The sequence below is a fragment of the Eretmochelys imbricata genome, chromosome 10, assembly GCF_965152235.1.
Source record: "Eretmochelys imbricata isolate rEreImb1 chromosome 10, rEreImb1.hap1, whole genome shotgun sequence".
NCBI classification, from domain to species: Eukaryota; Metazoa; Chordata; order Testudines; family Cheloniidae; genus Eretmochelys; species Eretmochelys imbricata.
This window is the reverse complement of record NC_135581.1, coordinates 44,951,599-44,970,903: the sequence shown is the minus strand read 5'-3', so window position 1 is coordinate 44,970,903 and position 19,305 is coordinate 44,951,599.

Genomic DNA, 19,305 nt, shown 5'->3' with positions numbered 1-19,305 from the left:
AAGGGGGGCAGAGGGTGTACACACTGGAAGGAGTAAAATTAACTACTATGACTGCCACCCCCACTGTCTCCTGAGACTAGGTCTCCGTTGTTCTGATCCTAAAGTGTCCTGGCTAGACGAGGCCAGAGAAGGAACCACAGATACTGCCACCTCCACAGTCTTCAACAAATCCTAAACATGTGAGTCTGCTGTAACTCCCTCCCTCGTGTCCCTTTTCTTCCATATCTTATTTCTTCTTTCATCTTCTTTTCTGTCTAAAAAGAGTCCAACTTAGCTGGCCAAGTCTGTACCTTTTGCAACACTGCTGTGAGGCAGCTAAAAGCAATACCTTAAACAGATTGATGCTGACACAAGTGCCAGATCTTAAAGTGACTAATCAGATTGCATGCTGTGCCTGTGCCTCTTCAATGGTGAGGTTGCAAGTGAGTCAGGACCAGAGGCAGAGGGTGTATTTTTAACACTGCCATTCTTTTGTCCTCTTTTTGTGCGCGCAGTTTTGTTTCGCCTTCACTGTCAGACTTCAGCAGCAGCAACTCCAGACCATCTCAACTAACTTTCTCTTTTCCCCCCTCCCAAATCAAGGGCAGTTAGTATATCTGAAATATCAAATGGGGTTTTCCCTAGAAAAATTATACAAGCAAAGGGAACAAGGGATATTGTTAAAATGAAAACTTTATTTAAATTTACATTTTAACTGTCTTAGCCTTTTATTAAAAAGATACAGAAAACAGTTTTTTTTTGTGGCAGAAGTTAGGATGGGAACAAGAGTTTCTTTAATATCTTATCCTTTGTTGGGCTATACACATGGCCTTTAACACAACACTGCTGCTCTAATACAAACACAATGAGCAGCTGAGGAGAGATCTATAACTAAATGCCAATGGATAAATCTTAAGCTAGCTTAAACATTATACTTCTGTACTGCACAAAGGCATGTTCACACAAACTACTAACTGGTGTGCCTAGCTAAAGATCGTTACAAATGGTGGTTTAAAAAAACCCCAAAGCTCGCCATGCCTGCACAATGAATATATTGAACAAAAGGGTTTAAAAGCAGGCTGCTGGTCAACAAATGTTGCCGTTTGAGCTCTAAAGTACAAAATAAATCTCATCCTCTTTATTATGCGTATAAGATGTATGGAAATTGACAGGCATGTTATAGCTATGCTGGTCTATTTCCCAATGTAAAAAAGCCCTAAAGTAAAAAAGGAAACTTAAACCTTTTTAGGCTACCTTTATACAGCGTAAACACACAGTTCAATGCAAACTGCTCTTTTACATATCATATTTAAAACCTGAGCACTAGAAACTAAACACCAAATGGCAATAACTGCAATTCTAACATCACACTTTGTACGCAGGTAGTAAAACCAAAACTAATCAATATTCGGAAGAAAAGCAAACATGCTTGTAAGTAGGGCTGTTGATTAATCACGATTAAAAAGATAAACCTGATTAAATCACACTGTTAAACAATAAAATACCAATTGAAATTAAATTTTGGATGTTTTTCTACATTTTCATATATATTGCATTTTGTTGTAATTGAAATCTGTATATTTGATTACAGATATTTGCACTGTAAAAATAAATAGTATTCACCAGATACAAGTACTGTAGTGCAATCTTTGTTGCGAAAGTGCAGCTTACAAATGTAGATTTTTTGTTTTGTTACATAAATGCACTCAAAACCAAAACAATGTAAAACTTCAGCACCTATAAGTCCACTCAGTCTTACTTGTTTCAGCCAATTGTTCAGACAACCAAGTTTGTTTACATTTACAGGAGATAATGCTGCCCTCTTCTTTTTTATAATGTCATCAGAAAGTGAGAGGAGGTGTTGCAAGGTAAATACACGGTCTACTCTTACTCCTGAGGAATAGGCCTAGTTAGTGAATTGTAAGCTATGGAAAGGAGAAAAACATAAGAGCTATACTTGAAAAGAGGAAAAATGTGAAGGGCAACATGAATCAACAGAATACTCTCCCTGTCCAACGAGCAAGAAATAAAAGCTCTGTCATCTTTACCTAAAGCAGCTGTGTTGTTCCTGTTGTTCCATGCCACTGGAAGTGTTAAAGTCATACAGAAGACAATTCTACGATACTTTATTGTAAAGGGCAGAACATAAAGTGAACTGCATACTCCAAACTAATTCAAGATCCAATAACATACATGTCTACCCTGCCCATAAAGACTAACAAGCAAACAAAACCTTGCAATGCTGAATGCAACAGGGCCATGCAAATATCTGCTCTCACTTTCTGGTGATGTTGTAAAAAAGAAGAGGGCAGCATTATCTCCTGTAAATGTAAACAAACAAAACTGTAGAGTAGAGGTGCTAAAAGTGGTTTTGGCTTATAACAAAGCAATATACTTAGCAGAAATATTAAAAGGAAAGCCTGATGAGCTTTAAATCATGAATTGAAAGTCTTGAAATAAGAACGGCCATGCTGGGTCAGAGCAATGGTCCATCTAGCCCAGTATCCTGTCTTCTGACAATGGGTAATGCCAGCTGCCCCAGAGGCATACATAATAAATTTCACCCACTGATTACATGCTGCAGTACAGTTGAAACTTAGCAGCACCCATTTACAGCACTCCAACCTCCTTTACAGATGTGCATACGCCACAGAAAATAGACACACTTCATTATTTTCTGAATCAAAATAAAGGAGACCGAGAACAATCTTTTCTTATTTATCAAAAGGTGATGCTGCTGCTGCCACCAAGTATATTAGGATCACTCAGAGGTGAAAGTAAACTGGTACACAGCCACCTGTACTGGCAGGGGGCAGCTTCCCCAGGCCAGCAATTTTAAAGGGCCCTGGGCTCCGGCCAGAGCCCCTGGCCCTTTAAATTGCCACCAGTCCTGGGGCTCCCGGTGGCTGCTACCGCTGCCATGGGGCTCCGGTGGTGATTTAAAGGGCTCGGGGCTCCCAGCCGCTGCTACCAGGGGTTTAAAGGCCGCGCCCTTTCCAGTTGAGGCCCCGGCCCTGTGCACTGGTAAGTCACTTAAGTTACTTTCACCCCAGGTATCACTGAACACAGATTTATATCTTATAGATACAAACCTCCTTGACCCAGAGCCTTAAATTATGTTATTGTATGATGGTAAAAGGTCACAGAGTGTTATAGACAAGTATGTATAAAGCCAAGTACCTGTTGTACAGTTTGCATGTTGAGTATAGTGAATGTGGACAAGCAAAAAGGTGGCCTTTGTACCTCCAATATAAATTTTTAAAGACCATAGCGAAGAATACATTCTTGAAAACTTCTTAAAAGGAATTATCAACTTGAAATCTAGTAAATAATAATAAAAAAAAAAAAAGTCAAAATGTAGTTTCAGGTTTTACCTGACCTTGAGTTTCTCTGCCAATTTTTGTGGTTTTACCATTTTTTAAAAATGTTTCTTCTCTATTGCTATGTGTAAATCCACACAGTGAAACTACTAACAGTTTCATTGCTTCACCTGTAGAGTCAAACAGCACACAAAGTTTTGTCAAATTCACAAAGTAAAGAAACAGACGTTAGAATATGTCTCTCTAATTTCATTCATGTATAGCATAGCCATAACCAGTAACATTTTCAGATTCAAATTTGAACTGGAAATAAGAATGGTGCAAAGATTTTAAAACCAGAGAAAGGGATATACTAGTTAGGAAATATGAAGGCAGCAAAAATGCTACCCCTGCCAATGCTGCCCATAGGTATTACACACTATAAGAAAAACAATGAGGAGTCCGGTGGCACCTTAAAGACTAACAGATTTATTTGGGCATAAGCTTTCGTGGGTAAAAAACCAACTTCTTCAGATGCATTGTCAGTCCATGCATCTGAAGAAGTGAGTTTTTTACCCACGAAAGCTTATGCCCAAATAAATCTGTTAGTCTATAAGATGCCACCGGACTCCTCATTGTTTTTGTGGATACAGACTAACATGGCTACTCCTCTGATACTTGGTACACTACAAGAAAGGATTTTTTAAAAAATGAACATAAGAACAGCCATATTGGGGCAGACCAATGGTCCATCTAGCCCAGTATCCTGTATTCCAACAGTGTCTAATGCCAGGTGCTTCAGAGGGAATGAACAGAACAGGTCAGTTATGGAGTGATCCACTCCTGTCATGCACTCCCAGCTTCTAGCAGTCAGAGGCTTAGGGACACCCAGAGCATAGGGCTGTATCCCTACCCATCCTGGCTAATAGCCATTGATGACTTCTCCTCCATGAATTTATCTAATTCTTTTTTGAACCCAGTTATACTTTTGACCTTCACAACGTTCTCTGGCAACGAGTTCCACAGGTTGACTGTGCACTGTGTGAAGAAGTATTTCCTTTTGTTTCTTTTAAACCTGCTGCCTATTAATTTAATAAGGTGACCCCTAGTTCTTGTGTTATGTGAAGGGATAAATAACACTTCTGTATTCAATTTCTTCAGGTCATTCATGATTTTATAGAACTCTTATCATATTCCCCCTTAGTTGTCTCTTTTCCAAGCTGAACAGTTCCAGTCTCTTTAATCTTTCCTCATATGGAAGCTGTTCTATATCCCTAATCATTTTTTGTTGCCTTTCTCTCATATCTTTTCCAATTCTAATATTTCTTTTTTGAGATGGGGTGACCAGAATGCACACAATATTGAAGATGTGGGCGTACCATGGATTTATAGTGGCATTATGACATTTACTGTCATTATCTAGCCCTTTCCTAATAGTTCCCAACACTGTTAGCTTTTTTGACTGCCACTGCACATCCGATGAAGTGAGCTGTAGCTCATGAAAACTTATGTTCTAATAAATTTGTTAGTCTCTAAGGTGCCACAAGTACTCCTTTTCTTTTCGCTGCACATTGAGTGGATGTTTTCAGAGAACTATCCATAATGACTCCAAGATCTCTTTCTTGAGTGGTAATAGCTAATTTAGAGTCCATCATTTTCTATGTATTGTTGGGATTGTTTTCCAATGTGCATTACTTTGCATTTATCAACATTGAGTTTTCATTTGCCATTTTGTTGCCCAGTTTTGTGAGATCCCTTACTCTTCACAGTCTACTTTGGGCTTAAATATTTTGAGTAATTTTGTATCATCTGCAAATCTTGCCACCTCATGGTTTAACATTCATAAATTATCTGAAAAAAGGGGTAAACAGCACTGGTCCCAGTACAGACTCATGGGGGGGACACACCACTATTTACCTCTCTTCATTCTGAAAACTGACCATTTATTCCTACCCTTTGTTTCCTGCCCTTTCAGCAATTACTGAACCATGAGAGGACCTTCCCTCTTAGTCCATTACTGCTTACTTTGCTTCAGAGCCTTCAGTGAGGGACTTTGTCAAAAGGTTTTCTGAAAGTCCAAGTACACCATATCCACTGAATAACCTTTGTCCATGTTTGTTGACCCCCATCAAAGAACACTCATAAATTGGTGAGGCATGATTTCCCTTTACAAAAGCCGTATTGACTCTTCCCCAACAAATCATGTTCATTTGTGTGTTTGATAATTATGTTCTTTACTCTAGTTTCAACCAATTTGCCTGGTACTGCAGTTAGGCTTATTGGCCTATAATTGGCAAGATCTCCTCTGAAAACTTTTAAAGAAATTATTAGCTATTATAATCATATTAGCTATCCTCCAGTCATCTGGTATAGAAGCTACTTTAAGTGATAGATTACATACCACAGTCAGTAGTTCCGCAATTTCATGTTTGAGTTTCTTCAGAACTCTTGGGTGAATACTAGCGGGTTCTGGTGAATTGTTACTGTTTAAATTTATCAATTTGTTCCAAAACCTCCTCTGTTCATGAAAATGGGAGAGAATGGCATGAAAAGAAGAAACAACTCATTAAAACTTAAGATTGACCAAGCTGTCAACTTCCTGTTTAAAACTCTCTTTAGTATTGTCCACATTTAAAAAAACAAACAAACACACACAAACTATTGCTGACAACAGGGCCATGTTATCCTATGCCAACTGTAGTAGTTACCAGCATAGATCAAGCAAACCTTATTCTGTACCTTTTCAGTAACTGTGGGTAAAAGAGCTGATCACAGTTTACCCTTGCAACTAAATTACACTCAGTTATGTCCATTTTTAGCAATAGATTATTTTTGGAGATGGCTCAAACAACCTAAACATTCCTCCCCATTAAGCTTAGCTAGCCTTAGAAGCTTCCTGTTAATAAAAGAAGACACACCCATCCCCTTTATAGCCTGGTTGGAGCTAATTGGACTCACCTGCTAGTATGACTCAGCTATGATTACCCTGACTTGTCTTAATGCAGAGTTTTAATATCTGAGCCAGGGTGATTCAGTAGAGGAGCCTGGAATTTCTCTGTCCCCACCTCCCAATATTTAATGGTTTATTCCCACAATGGGATTATGCCCACTTTACAGAGGGAAACAGGGAGATTTAGGCCCTGATCCATAAAGGTACTTAAGTGCCTAAACCCCAGTTTTAATTTCCATGGCAATCCACAAAACTCCCACTCAACCCTGTAAGTGCCTAAACTCAGTTGGTGCCTGTTTTCAGCGTAAAAGTTCCCTCGTGCCTTGTTTTCTGTTTCTGAGCATGCCCATTGCCATATCACTCAAGGCATCTGTAGCCCTACCTCCTGCCTAAACCCCAGAGCTACCTGTGATGGTGTGCCCCGTAAGACTTTTTGGATATATACTTATAAATGAATATATGATATAACTAGAACGTGTTTTATGCTACATATGTCATGTAACATATCTCTGTAAAGATTACGATCTACTGAATCTATTAATCCTATTTGTATGCATGTATCATTTTTGTATTCGAAGTTATGAATATTGACTGCCTACTTGTTTGATTCTGAGTAGGTTTTAGTAAAGCAGTTGGTCAACTTCCTGAGAAAAGACTATTCTCAGTAAGTGCCCAATCAAGAAGCCCTTAAGCCAAAAATGAACTTGGAGACGCCAGTCCACATCTGGGCTTTCCCAGGAATGTGGCTTGGCTGGTTAAGGAACTCAGTCATGCATGGACATGTGACTTGCCCAGGTGACTCCAAAACTCCATTTTGTAGCTGGACTTTGCATAGGAGAGAGGAGGGGGTCTCTACCCTCAAGAGAAAGTCTATTTAAACCCCTGGGAGACCTCTCCATTTTGTCTTCAGCTGGCTAAAGAGAGAGCCTCTCCACACCCAAAGATACCTGAAAGAAACTGGAACAAAGGAGAGTAACTACAGGGAGTGTGCTGTCTTCAGAGACTGAGGAAGTTTCACATCAGAATATCCCATAGCTCAGTGGTTAGTACCACCTGCTGTGAGATAAAAGACCCCAAATCCTTCCTCCTCCTCTGCCTGAAAGGGCGACATGAATCTGGGTCTTACATCTCTCAGGTGGGTGAACTAACAACTGGTTGAGGAGATGGGCAGAGGCACCACACCTCCTTTGGCTGTTTTGTGTGGAGCGAGGCAGACACTTAACTCATTCCCACAAGAAACTACTTACTGGCCTACACTAGGACTTTAGGTCGAATTTAGCAGCGTTAAATCGATGTAAACCTGCACCCGTCCACACGATGAAGCCCTTTAGTTCGACTTAAAGGGGTCTTAAAATCGATTTCCATACTCCACCCCTGACAAGTGGATTAGCGCTTAAATCGGCCTTGCTGGGTCGAATTTGGGGTACTGTGGACACAATTCGACGGTATTGGCCTCTGGGAGCTATCCCAGAATGCTCCATTGTGACCGCTCTGGACAGCACTCTCAACTCAGATGCACTGGCCAGGTAGACAGGAAAAGAACGGCGAACTTTTGAATCTCATTTCCTATTTGGCCAGCAGTGGCAAGCTGCAGGTGACCATGCAGAGGTCATCAGCAGAGGTGACCATGATGGAGTCCCAGAATCGCAAAAGAGCTCCAGCATGGACTGAACGGGAGGTACGGGATCTGATCGCTGTATGGGGAGAGGAATCCATGCTATCAGAATTCCGTTCCAGTTTTCGAAATGCCAAAACCTTTGTCAAAATCTCCCAGGGCATGAAGGACAGAGGCCATAGCAGGGATCCGAAGCAGTGCCGTGTGAAACTTAAGGAGCTGAGGCAAGCCTACCAGAAAACCAGAGGGGCGAAGGGCCGCTCCGGGTCAGAGCCCCAAACATGCCGCTTCTATGATGAGCTGCATGCTATTTTAGGGGGTTCAGCCACCACTACCCCAGCCGTGTTGTTTGACTCCTTCAATGGAGATGGAGGCAACACGGAAGCAGGTTTTGGGGACGAAGAAGATGATGATGATGATGATGATGAGGTTGTAGATAGCTCACAGCAAGCAAGCGGAGAAACCGGTTTTCCCGACAGCCAGGAACTGTTTCTCACCCTGGACCGGGAGCCAGTACCCCCCGAACCCACCCAAGGCTGCCTCCTGGACCCAGCAGGCGGAGAAGGGACCTCCGGTGAGTGTACCTTTTAAAATACTATACATGGTTTAAAAGGAAGCATGTGAAAGGATTAATTTGTCCTGGCATTCGCGGCTCTCCTGGATGTACTCCCAAAGCCTTTGCAAAAGGTTTCTGGGGAGGGCAGCCTTATTGCGTCCTTCATGGTAGGACACTTTACCACTCCAGGCCAGTAACATGTACTTGGGAATCATTGTACAACAAAGCATTGCAGTGTATGTTTGCTGGCGTTCAAACAACATCCGTTCTTTATCTCCCTGTGTTATCCTCAGGAGAGTGAGATATCATTCATGGTCTCCTGGTTGAAATAGGGTGCTTTTCTTCAGGGGACATTCAGAGGAGCCCGTTCCTGCTGAGCTGTTTGCCTGTGGCTGAACAGAAATGTTCCCCGCTGTTAGCCACGGGGAGGGGGGAGGGTTCAGGGGGTAGCCACGTGGTAGGGGGAGGCAAAATGCGACCTTGTAACGAAAGCACATGTGCTATGTATGTAATGTTAACAGCAAGGTTTACCCTGAAAGACTGCAGCCACTGTTTTATAAAATGTGTCTTTTTAAATACCGCTGTCCATTTTTTTTTCTCCACCAGCTGCATGTGTTTCAATGATCACAGGATCTTCTCCTTCCCAGAGGCTAGTGAAGATTAGAAAGAAAAAAAAACGCACTCGTCATGAAATGTTCTCTGAGCTCATGCTGTCCTCCCACACTGACAGAGCACAGATGAATGCGTGGAGGCAAATAATGTGAGAGTGCAGGAAAGCACAAAATGACCGGGAGGAGAGGTGGCGGGCTGAAGACAGGGCTGAAGCTCAAATGTGGCAGCAGCGTGATGAGAGGAGGCAGGATTCAATGCTGAGGCTGCTGGAAGACCAAACCAGTATGCTCCAGTGTATGGTTGAGCTGCAGCAAAGGCAGCTGGAGCACAGATTGCCACTACAGCCCCTGTGTAACCAACCGCCCTTCTCCCCAAGTTCCATAGCCTCCACACCCAGACGCCCAAGAACGCAGTGAGGGGGCCACCGGCCAACCAGCCACTCCACCACAGAGGATTGCCCAAAAAAAAGAAGGCTGGCATTCAATAAATTTTAAAGTTGTAAACTTTTAAAGTGCTGTGTGGCATTTTCCTTCCCTCCTCCACCACCCCTCCTGGGCTACCTTGGTAGTCACCCCCCTATTTGTGTGATGAATGAATAAAGAATGCATGAATGTGAAGCAACAATGACTTTATTGCCTCTGCAAGCAATGATTAAAGGAAGGAGAGGAGGGTGGTTAGCTTGCAGGGAAGTAGAGTGAACCAAGGGGCGGGGGGTTTCATCAAGGAGAAACAAAGAGAACTTTCACACCATAGCCTGGCCAGTTATGAAACTTGTTTTCAAAGCTTCTCTGATGCGTACCGCACCGTCCTGTGCTCTTCTAACCACCCTGGTGTCCGGCTGCGCGTAACCAGCAGCCAGGCGATTTGCCTCAACCTCCCACCCCGCCATAAACGTCTCCCCCTTACTCTCACAGATATTGTGGAGCACACAGCAAGCAGTAATAACAGTGGGAATATTGGTTTCGCTGAGGTCTAAGCGAGTCAGTAAACTGCGCCAGCGCGCCTTTAAACGTCCAAATGCATATTCTACCACCATTCTGCATTTGCTCAGCCTGTAGCTGAACAGCTCCTGACTACTGTCCAGGCTGCCTGTGTACGGCTTCATGAGCCATGGCATTAAGGGGTAGGCTGGGTTCCCAAGGATACATATAGGCATTTCAACGTCCCCAACAGTTATTTTCTGGTCTGGGAATAAAGTTCCTTCCTGCAGCTTTTGAAACAGACCAGAGTTCCTGAAGATGCGAGCGTCATGTACCTTGCCCGGCCATCCCACGTTGATGTTGTGATCCACCAGGACTTGCAGCACTATTGAAAAGTACCCCTTGTGGTTTATGTACTCGCCGGCTTGGTGCTCTGGTGCCAAGATAGGGATATGGGTTCCATCTATGGCCCCACAACAGTTAGGGAATCCCATTGCAGCAAAGCCATCCACTATGACCTGCACATTTCCCAGGGTCACTACCCTTGATATCAGCAGATCTTTGATTGCATGGGCTACTTGCATCACAGCAGCCCCAACAGTAGACTTGCCCACTCCAAATTGATTCCCAACTGACCGGTAGCTGTCTGGCGTTGCAAGCTTCCACAGGGCTATCGCCACTTGCTTCTCAACTGTGAGGGCTGCTCTCATCTTGGTATTCAGCGCTTCAGGGCAGGGGAAAGCAAGTCACAAAGTTCCATGAAAGCGCCCTTACGCATGCAAAAGTTTCACAGCCACTGGGAATCGTCCCAGACCTGCAACACTATGCAGTCCCACCAGTCTGTGCTTGTTTCCCGAGCCCAGAATCGGCGTTCTACAGCATGAACCTGCCCCATTAGCACCATGATGCATGCATTGGCAGGGCCCATGCTTTCAGAGAAATCTGTGTCCATGTCCTGATCACTCACGTGACCGCGCTGACGTCGCCTCCTCGCCCGGTATCGCTCTGCCAGGTTTTGGTGCTGCATATACTGCTGGATAATGCGTGTGGCGTTTAATGTGCTCCTAATTGCCAAAGTGAGCTGAGCGGCCTCCATGCTTGCCTTGGAATGGCGTCCGCACAGAAAAAAGGCGCGGAACGATTGTCTGCCCTTGCTCTGTCGGAGGGAGGGGCGACTGATGACATGGCTTACAGGGTTGGCTTCAGGGAGCTAAAATCAACAAAGGGGGTGGCTTTACATCAATGAGTATTTCAGGCAGGACTTCACGGAGGGTTCCAATAAGAAATGGTGCACCTAAGTTATTGTTCTTAATGGAACAAGGAGGTTAGTCTGGCCTCTGATTGATAATTGGCTAGATTTACCTTGCTGCACCTTCTCTGTGAGTGACTGCAGTGTGACCTAGAGGAATGAGTCCCCTAGACGGGGGAGGAGGGGGAAGCAAATGAGTACAAAACAAATCTGGTCTATTTCTTGTTTTGATCCACTCCATCTGTCTTTTACATCTTTGGCTGGCAGCAGACAGTGCAGAAGGACTGCATGCCATCCTCATCTCTTGCCTGCCCAGCAGAAGATGGTACAGTACAACTGCTAGCAATCCGTATCGCCTGCCTGCTCACCATAAGATGGTTCAATAGGACTGACTGCAGGACTAAAGAGAATGACCTGGTCAAGTCACTCCAAATTTAGTCCCTGCGCCCATGTCTGCCCAGGCGCTCCTGGCCGACGTGGCCAGGAGCACCTCGGACATGACGATGACGGCTACCAGTCATATTGCACCGTCTGCTGCCAGAAGGCAATGGGTTGATGCTACTGTGTAGCAATGCAGTACCGCGTCTGCCAGCACCCAGGGGACATAGGGTGACGGTTACCTGAGCGGGCTCCATGCTTGCTGTGGTATGGTGTCTGCATAGGTAACTCAGGAAAAAAGGCGCGAAACGATTGTCTGTCCTTGCTTTCATGGAGGGAGGGAGGGAACGGGGGCCTGACGATATGTACCCAGAACCACCCGCGACAATGTTTTAGCCCCATCAGGCATTGGGATCTCAACCCAGAATTCCAATGGGCAGCGGAGACTGCGGGAACTGTGGGATAGCTACCCACAGTGCAACACTCCGGAAGTCGACGCTTGCCTCAGTACTGTGGAAGCGCTCTGCCGAGTTAATGCACTTAGAGCATTTTCTGTGGGGACACACACACTCGAATATATAAAACCGATTTCTAAAAAACCGACTTCTATAAATTCAACCTTATGCCGTAGTGTAGACATACCCTTAGACACCTAAACTGCCTGCTTCCAAGAGAAGGGTTCCCATTCATGGATCACTAACAGAGATAGGCACCTGCCTGCAACCCAGCTTCAGCCATCTATCTCTGAGAGAGGGGAGGGGTTTAGGACACACCCCTGCTACCAATGTCTCCCATTGGTTAGATTAGGCGGCTCCCCGCCTAGTGTTCTGGCTTTTGTTAATCGCATTCTCAGGGGCCTGTGTCTCCCCATTCACTGCATAGGGAGCCTGGGCGCCTAACGCAGGCTTTGTGGGTCATATTCTCATTCCTGTGACTTTCTAGGTCCCTAAAAGTTAGGTGCTGCTACGCTAAGGGCTTGGCTACACTTACATTTTATAGCACTCTAACTTGCTGGCTCAGGGGTGTGAAAAATCACCCCCCTGAGCGCAGCAAGTCAGAGAGCTTTAAAGTATGAGTGTAAGTGTTAGGATATAGATATTCAGGCCTGTCTGTAAAGGCCTGTACTCTAAGAATTTAGGTGTATTCTTATCACTTGGCTAGTTATAGAGGTATAAAAGAAAGAATCAAAATCACTGTCTGCCAGTGTAAGGTCCTTCTCTTACTGTGACAGTCTGAGGCCCTGTTCTTAGGCTAAGGCCTTTGGCTAAGCAACAGAGGCAGCTATAAGCTGGGAAGCGACGGGTCACATCTTCACATTTCAAACTAGTCACATTGAAAGAAGGTGCTATTGGGCTGTTAGGAATACACTCCTGTCCTGAGAATGCCTATCACCTCCAGAGAAAGGGAAGTGCCTAGAAGATATAAAAGGAAACTTAGTTTGATAGCATCCTGTCTGGCAAGAACTCACTTATCAATAGCTGGGATGTGAAATCCTCACTTCTGTATTGTTTTGTCATTATAGTTCCCACTTTACTATTGTTTGTCTGTATAATCTCTGTCTGGTTCTGTGATTGTTTCTGTCTGCTGTATAATTAATTTTGCCAGGTGTAAACTAATTTAAGGTGGTGGGATATAATTGGTTACATAATCATGTTACAATATGTTAGGATTGGTTAGTTAAATTTCAGGAAAATGATTGGTTAAGGTATAGCTAAGCAGAACTCAAGTTTTACTATATAGTCTGCAGTCAATCAGGAAGTGAGTGGGTGGGTGTGTGTGAAGGGCAGAAATGGGAACAGGGAATGGGGGTGGGGAAATTGGAATCATGTTTTGCTAAAGGGGGAAATGGCACCAGGGAATGGGGAAATTGGAATCATGTTTTGCTAAAGGGGGAAATGGGAACAGGGAATGGGGGTAAGGAAATTGGAATCCATGTTTGGCTAAGGGCAGGAATGGGAACAGGGACACAGGAGTAAGGCTCTGTGGTGTCAGAGCTGGGAAGGGGGACACTAAGGAAGAAACTGGAATCACGCTTGCTGGAAGTTCACCCCAATAAACATCGAATTGTTTGCACCTTTGGACTTTGGGTATTGTTGTTCTCTGTTCATGCAAGGAGGACCAGGGAAGTAAGTGGGTGAAGGAATAAGCCCCCTAACAGTAAACAGGCTCTGAGCGCTGGGAGCTAATCCTCTCATGGAGATGGATTACTAAGCACTCGCGCGCGACCACACTCGCACTTCAAAGTGCTGCTACAGGAGTGTTCTGGTGACAGCGCTTTGAAGTTTCCAGTGTAGCCATGCCCTGAGGGTTGCAGCTCCTAGGTCCCTTTGTGGATCTGGCCCTAAGTAACTTGACCAATTCACACAAGAAGTCTGTGACAGACCTGGTAATTCAATCAGGATTTCAGGATTTCCAGCTGAGTATGTTAGCCACCAATTCATCCTTCCTCCTAGAGCCTGCCATTGTCTTATAAAGGGAAATACGGTCACGGGCCTGCCCCAAACAGCAGACATGTTCTACACTAGCTGAGTGTTCTTGGTGACCTTTCACTCAGTCCTAGACTAGGCACATTCCCTCTAAAATAAGATACAGGAGGCATTTTTTGGGGAAAAGTAAGTGAACAAGTTGTCTTTCATAATTTGAATGAGCTGAATCTGAAGGAAAAAAAAATGTTTCCCAAGCTGAATTTTGAATATTTCACCTTCTAAATTGGAGTTCTAAATTTAAGTAATATATGACAAATTAGTTTTTTTCTATGGTTTTACTCCACTGCAAACAGGTTCTATGTAGACATTGCTTAGACAAGCATAATTTAACGGTTCCTATATGTGCCGACACACCCTTTGCATTTACAGGCCCCAGTATATGCCAATGTGGAATTTCTGCAGCCACAGCATTGTGATCTGCACCCTCTGACATATCCACACAGGTAACAATTTCTGCACAGCTTGTGGGGATTGGCTCCAGTGACAGTAGCTTGGGTTCCAGTTTTCCACTGTGGTTGGTACAATCCATCTTCTCTGGGAAGGGTAGTGTGGGGTTGTTGCAGTTTGCCTGACTCCACATCATGGCTTGAAAGGGAGCTCTTTGGAGGTGATAGCACACTAAATACTGTCATGAACAGATTTGCACAAGTCACACATTATCTTCGACAGAAACATGTTTTTTCACAGCCACATCCCATTGGTAGCTCATAGTGATCCTGTGATCAACCAGTACACCCAGGTCTTTCTCCTCCTCTGTCACTTCCAACTGATAAGTCACCAATTTATAGCAGAAGTTCTTGTTGTTAGTCCCTAACTGCATAATCTTGCACTTTGCACTATTACATCTCATCCCAATTTTATTACTCCTTTTTCAAGGTCATCCAGATCTTCTTGGATGATATTCTGGTCCTCGTCTGTATTAGCAATACCTCCTAACTTTGTGTCATCTGCAAATTTTATTAGCACGCTCCCACTTTTTGTGCCAAGGCACTAACAAAAATGTTAAATAAGATTGGTGCCAAGACTGATCCCTGACGAACTCCACTAGAACCTTCTTCCAGCCTGACAGTTCACCTTTCAGTATGACCCACTGTAGTCTCCCCTTTAACCAGTTCCTTATCCACTTTTCAATTCCCATTGTCTCCAATTTAACTAATATTTTTCCACATGGAACTGTATCAAATGTCTTGCTGAAATCCAGGTAGGATTTACCCAGAGGGGTAGTGGAGTGTAACCTAATGGAGGTCACAGAAAAAAGCCCAGGGAAATGGCTGCAAGGTTTGGGACGGTGCAGAAGTTGGTCACTGATTCAAGGGTCTCTGGGCTGGAACCCAGAGTAGTGGGCAGGTCTGGGTTCCCTGACCAGCCACTGTGGAAGTGGCACTGTTGGGGCAGTGGATTGGAAGACTGCTTGAGATGGTTTGTCCAGCTGGACTTGATGCACTGGAAATATAGTGTATATACAGGTTTCAGAGTAGCAGCCGTGTTAGTCTGTATTCACTAAAAGAAAAGGAGTACTTGTGGCACCTTAGAGACTAACAAATTTATTTGAGCATAAGCTTTCGTGAGCTACAGCTCACTTTATTGAATGCATCTGATGAAGTGAGCTGTAGCTCACAAAAGCTTATACTCAAATAAATTTGTTAGTCTCTAAGGTGCCACAAGCACTGCTTTTCTTTTAGTGTATATACATTGGATATAGTGTCCTGGACAAAGGGCAAAGCCATGAAGCTCCGAATCATGACAAGGAAGCACTGCAAGTCCCGGGGCGTGAGAGGGGCCACAGCACAAATGAGAGATGGAAAGGGGCATCAGACTGGAGCTATTCTCCAGACACAGCCACAAGGAGGCACCCTGGTGGTGAGCAGCAAACCCCATGACTGTCATCACCTTCTTCAATTTCCCCTACTTCAGGAATAGACTGGCCACCGAAGAGAAGTCATAAAAACATGTATATGCTCTTTGGCACACAGACTAGTACTTCTTCCTCACTGACATTTAGTCTATGGTATCCAGGATGAGCAACTATATCTGAGCATAGTTTGTTAGCTAAATGTACTACCAAGAGAAATTCATCTTCCAGCTCAGACTTGTAAACTAGAATGGTTGATAAATTTTCTTTTCCTGCTCTGTCTAACAATGTAGAGCAAGGGATGTGATGGAATTTTACAGGCACTAATAATGTTTGTTTCTGTGTAGTAAGTTCATTGTGTAAGACAATTAACTCATAAGCACCATGAAGATGTAGAGTAAGATGTTCTTTGAAGGTTGCCATTCAACTTACAAACGAACGTGGGACCTCTCCACCAGCTTCATTTGAGAGAAAACAGTAATGCGTTCATATCTTTGAAAGGTCCAAAACACGGCCTTTTTCTGCACAATGTTTCAACTCATTACTATGCCAGACCATTGCCAAGTCAGTACCACTATAGTTGTTTCGTGCTTAGTTATTGTTACTTTTCTCAAGAAATGCTTATGGCAATTAGGGTGGTGTTTCCCTTCTGATGCAATAAGGTCACTTATGTCAGCTACATGTACACAGAGCTCATGTTCATACTTTGCTGCCTCAAGTATTTGTTCTTTTTGAACGATGTTACAGAAGAAATTCTTTTTTTGGAACTTCCTTCCTGTCAGAAAATGCAAAGGCTCCAGTTTGCTGTGGGGACCTTGCTCCAAAGCACTGTCAAGGTTTTGGTGGTTGTAACACAAGATAGGGTTTGCCATTCACTCTTACTAGTTGATGAAGTAGCTTCAATGGATTTACGAAGTCTGCTAATTTTACCTTTATCTGTGTACGTTGCTTAACAGTTTTTATGCCAGTTTTTAATGATTTCCTGCCTTCAACTGAAAAGCCACTATAATTCTATCAGTTGTATCCTTATTTTGGAAATCCCTAAATTTCTGTCTTGCATTTTTTGCCTCTTGTATCATAGCCAATCCCTGTTCACTAGAAGCAAAAAAGTGTCCTTTTTTTCTTGACAAATAATGCATGTTCATAAGATACTGTTAAGAGATGCTCCAAGTTCAAAACTGCCTCCATTTTTCATCTATGGAATATCTTACAATAATAATAAATTAGGGCTGTTGATTAATCACAGTTAACTCATGTGATTTAATTTAAATTTTAAATTAAATTAAATTTAAATTTAATTTATTTAATTTTTAAAAAATTAATCACGATTAAAAAATTTAATCACCATTAATCGCAGCTTTAATCGCACTGTTAAACAATATAATCCCAATAGAAATTTATTAAATATTTTGCATGTTTTTCTACATTTTCATATATATTGTATTCTGTGTTGTAATTGAAATCAAAGTGTTTATTATTTTTTATTAAAAATATTTGCACTGTAAAAATGATAAAAGAAATATTATTTTTCAATTCACCTCATACAAGTACAGTAGTGAAACCTTTGTCATGAAAGTGCAACTGACAAATGTAGATTTTTTTTGTTATATAACTGCACTCATAAACAAAATAATGTAAAACTTCAGAGCCTACAAGTCCACTCAGTCCTACTTGTTTTTCAGCCAATCACTAAGACAAACAAGTTTGTTTACATTTACAGGAGATAATGCTGCCCTCTTCTTATTTACAGTGTCACCAGAAAGTGAGAACAGGCATTTGCATGGCACTTTTTTAGCCGGCATTACAAGGTATTTACGTGCCAGATATGCTAAACATTTGTATGCCCCTTCATGCTTCCGCCACCATTCCAGAAGACATGCTTCCATGCTGATAATGCTCGTTAAAAAAATAATGCGTTAATTAAATTTGTGACTGAACTCCTTGGGAGAGAATTGTATGTCCCCTCCTCTGTTTTACCCACATTCTGCCATATATTTCATATTATAGCAGGCTCGGATGATGACCCAGCACATGTTGTTCATTTTAAGAACACTTTCACTGCAGATTTGACAAAATGTAAAGAAGGTACCTGTGATGGGTTCAGTCACAGAGACTACCTTGGGACTGTCACCTGATGTGCTGAGATTACCTCTGAGCCCATTTTCTCTGCCAGTTTGGGCCTCCAGAACTCTGCCTTGTTGAGCCAGACATGCAAGCCTGCTGCAACACAGGCCGAGGGTCTGAACCACACCCCCAAAGCGGCAGACTTAACTGAAAACAGCTTAAGAAATGCTCCTGTCTCCAGCACCCAGACTCCCAGCTCCCAATGGGATTCAAACTCCAAATAAATCCATTTTATTCTTTATAAAGCTTATACAGGGTAAACTCTTAAATTGTTCACCCTCTAAAACACTGATAGAGAGATATGCACAGGTGTTTGCTCCCCCAGGTATTAATCACTTACTCTGGGTTAATTAACAAACAAAGTGATTTTATTAAGTATAAAGAGTAAGATTTAAGTGGTTTCAAGTAATAACAGACAGAACAAAGTAAGTTACCAAGCCAAATAAAACAAAACACGCAAGTCTAAGCCTAATACATTAAGAAACTGAATACAAGTAAATCTCACCCTTAGAGATGTTCCAATAAGCCAGGGGTGGCCAAACTGAGCCTGAGAAGGAGCCAGAATTTACCAATGTACATTGCCAAAGAGCCACTGTAATACGTCAGCAGCCCAGCCGATCAGCACCTCCCCCTCCCTCCCTGCAATAGGCACGACTCTGAGGGTGCTCGGGGCCTGGAGCACCCACGGAGAAAAATTAGTGGGTGCTCTGCACCCACCGGCAGCCAAGCTTCCCTCACCCTCCATCCCACCTCCCCCTCCCCTGAGCATGCCGCATCCCTGCTTCTCTGCCTACCTCCCAGCGCTTCCTGCCCAGCCGCCACCAAACAGCTGTTTTGCAGTGTTAGCACACTCTGGGAGGGAGGGAGAGGGGCAGGAACATGGCGCCTTCAGGGGAAGAGGCAGGTCCAGGGCGGGGATTTGGGGAAGGGGTTGGAATAGGGGCAGGGCAGGGGCGGGGCCTCATGGAAGGGGTGGAGTGGGGGCAGGGCTGGGGGCAGAGGGGAGTCGATCACCCAAAGGAAAAGAGGGGAAGTCGGTGCCTATGCTCCCCGTACCTCCTGATCAGCTCTTTCATGGTGTGCAGGAGACTCCACGGGGGGGGGGGGGAGGAGCGAGGGCATGGCAGGCTCAGGAGAGGGGGCGGGAAGGGGTGGAGTGGGGGCAGGGCCTGTGACAGAGCTAGGGGTTGAGTAGTGAGCACTCCCTGGCCCATGGGAAAGTTGGCACCTGTAGCTCCAGCCCTGGAGTCAGTGCCTATACAAGGAGCCACATATTAACTTCTGA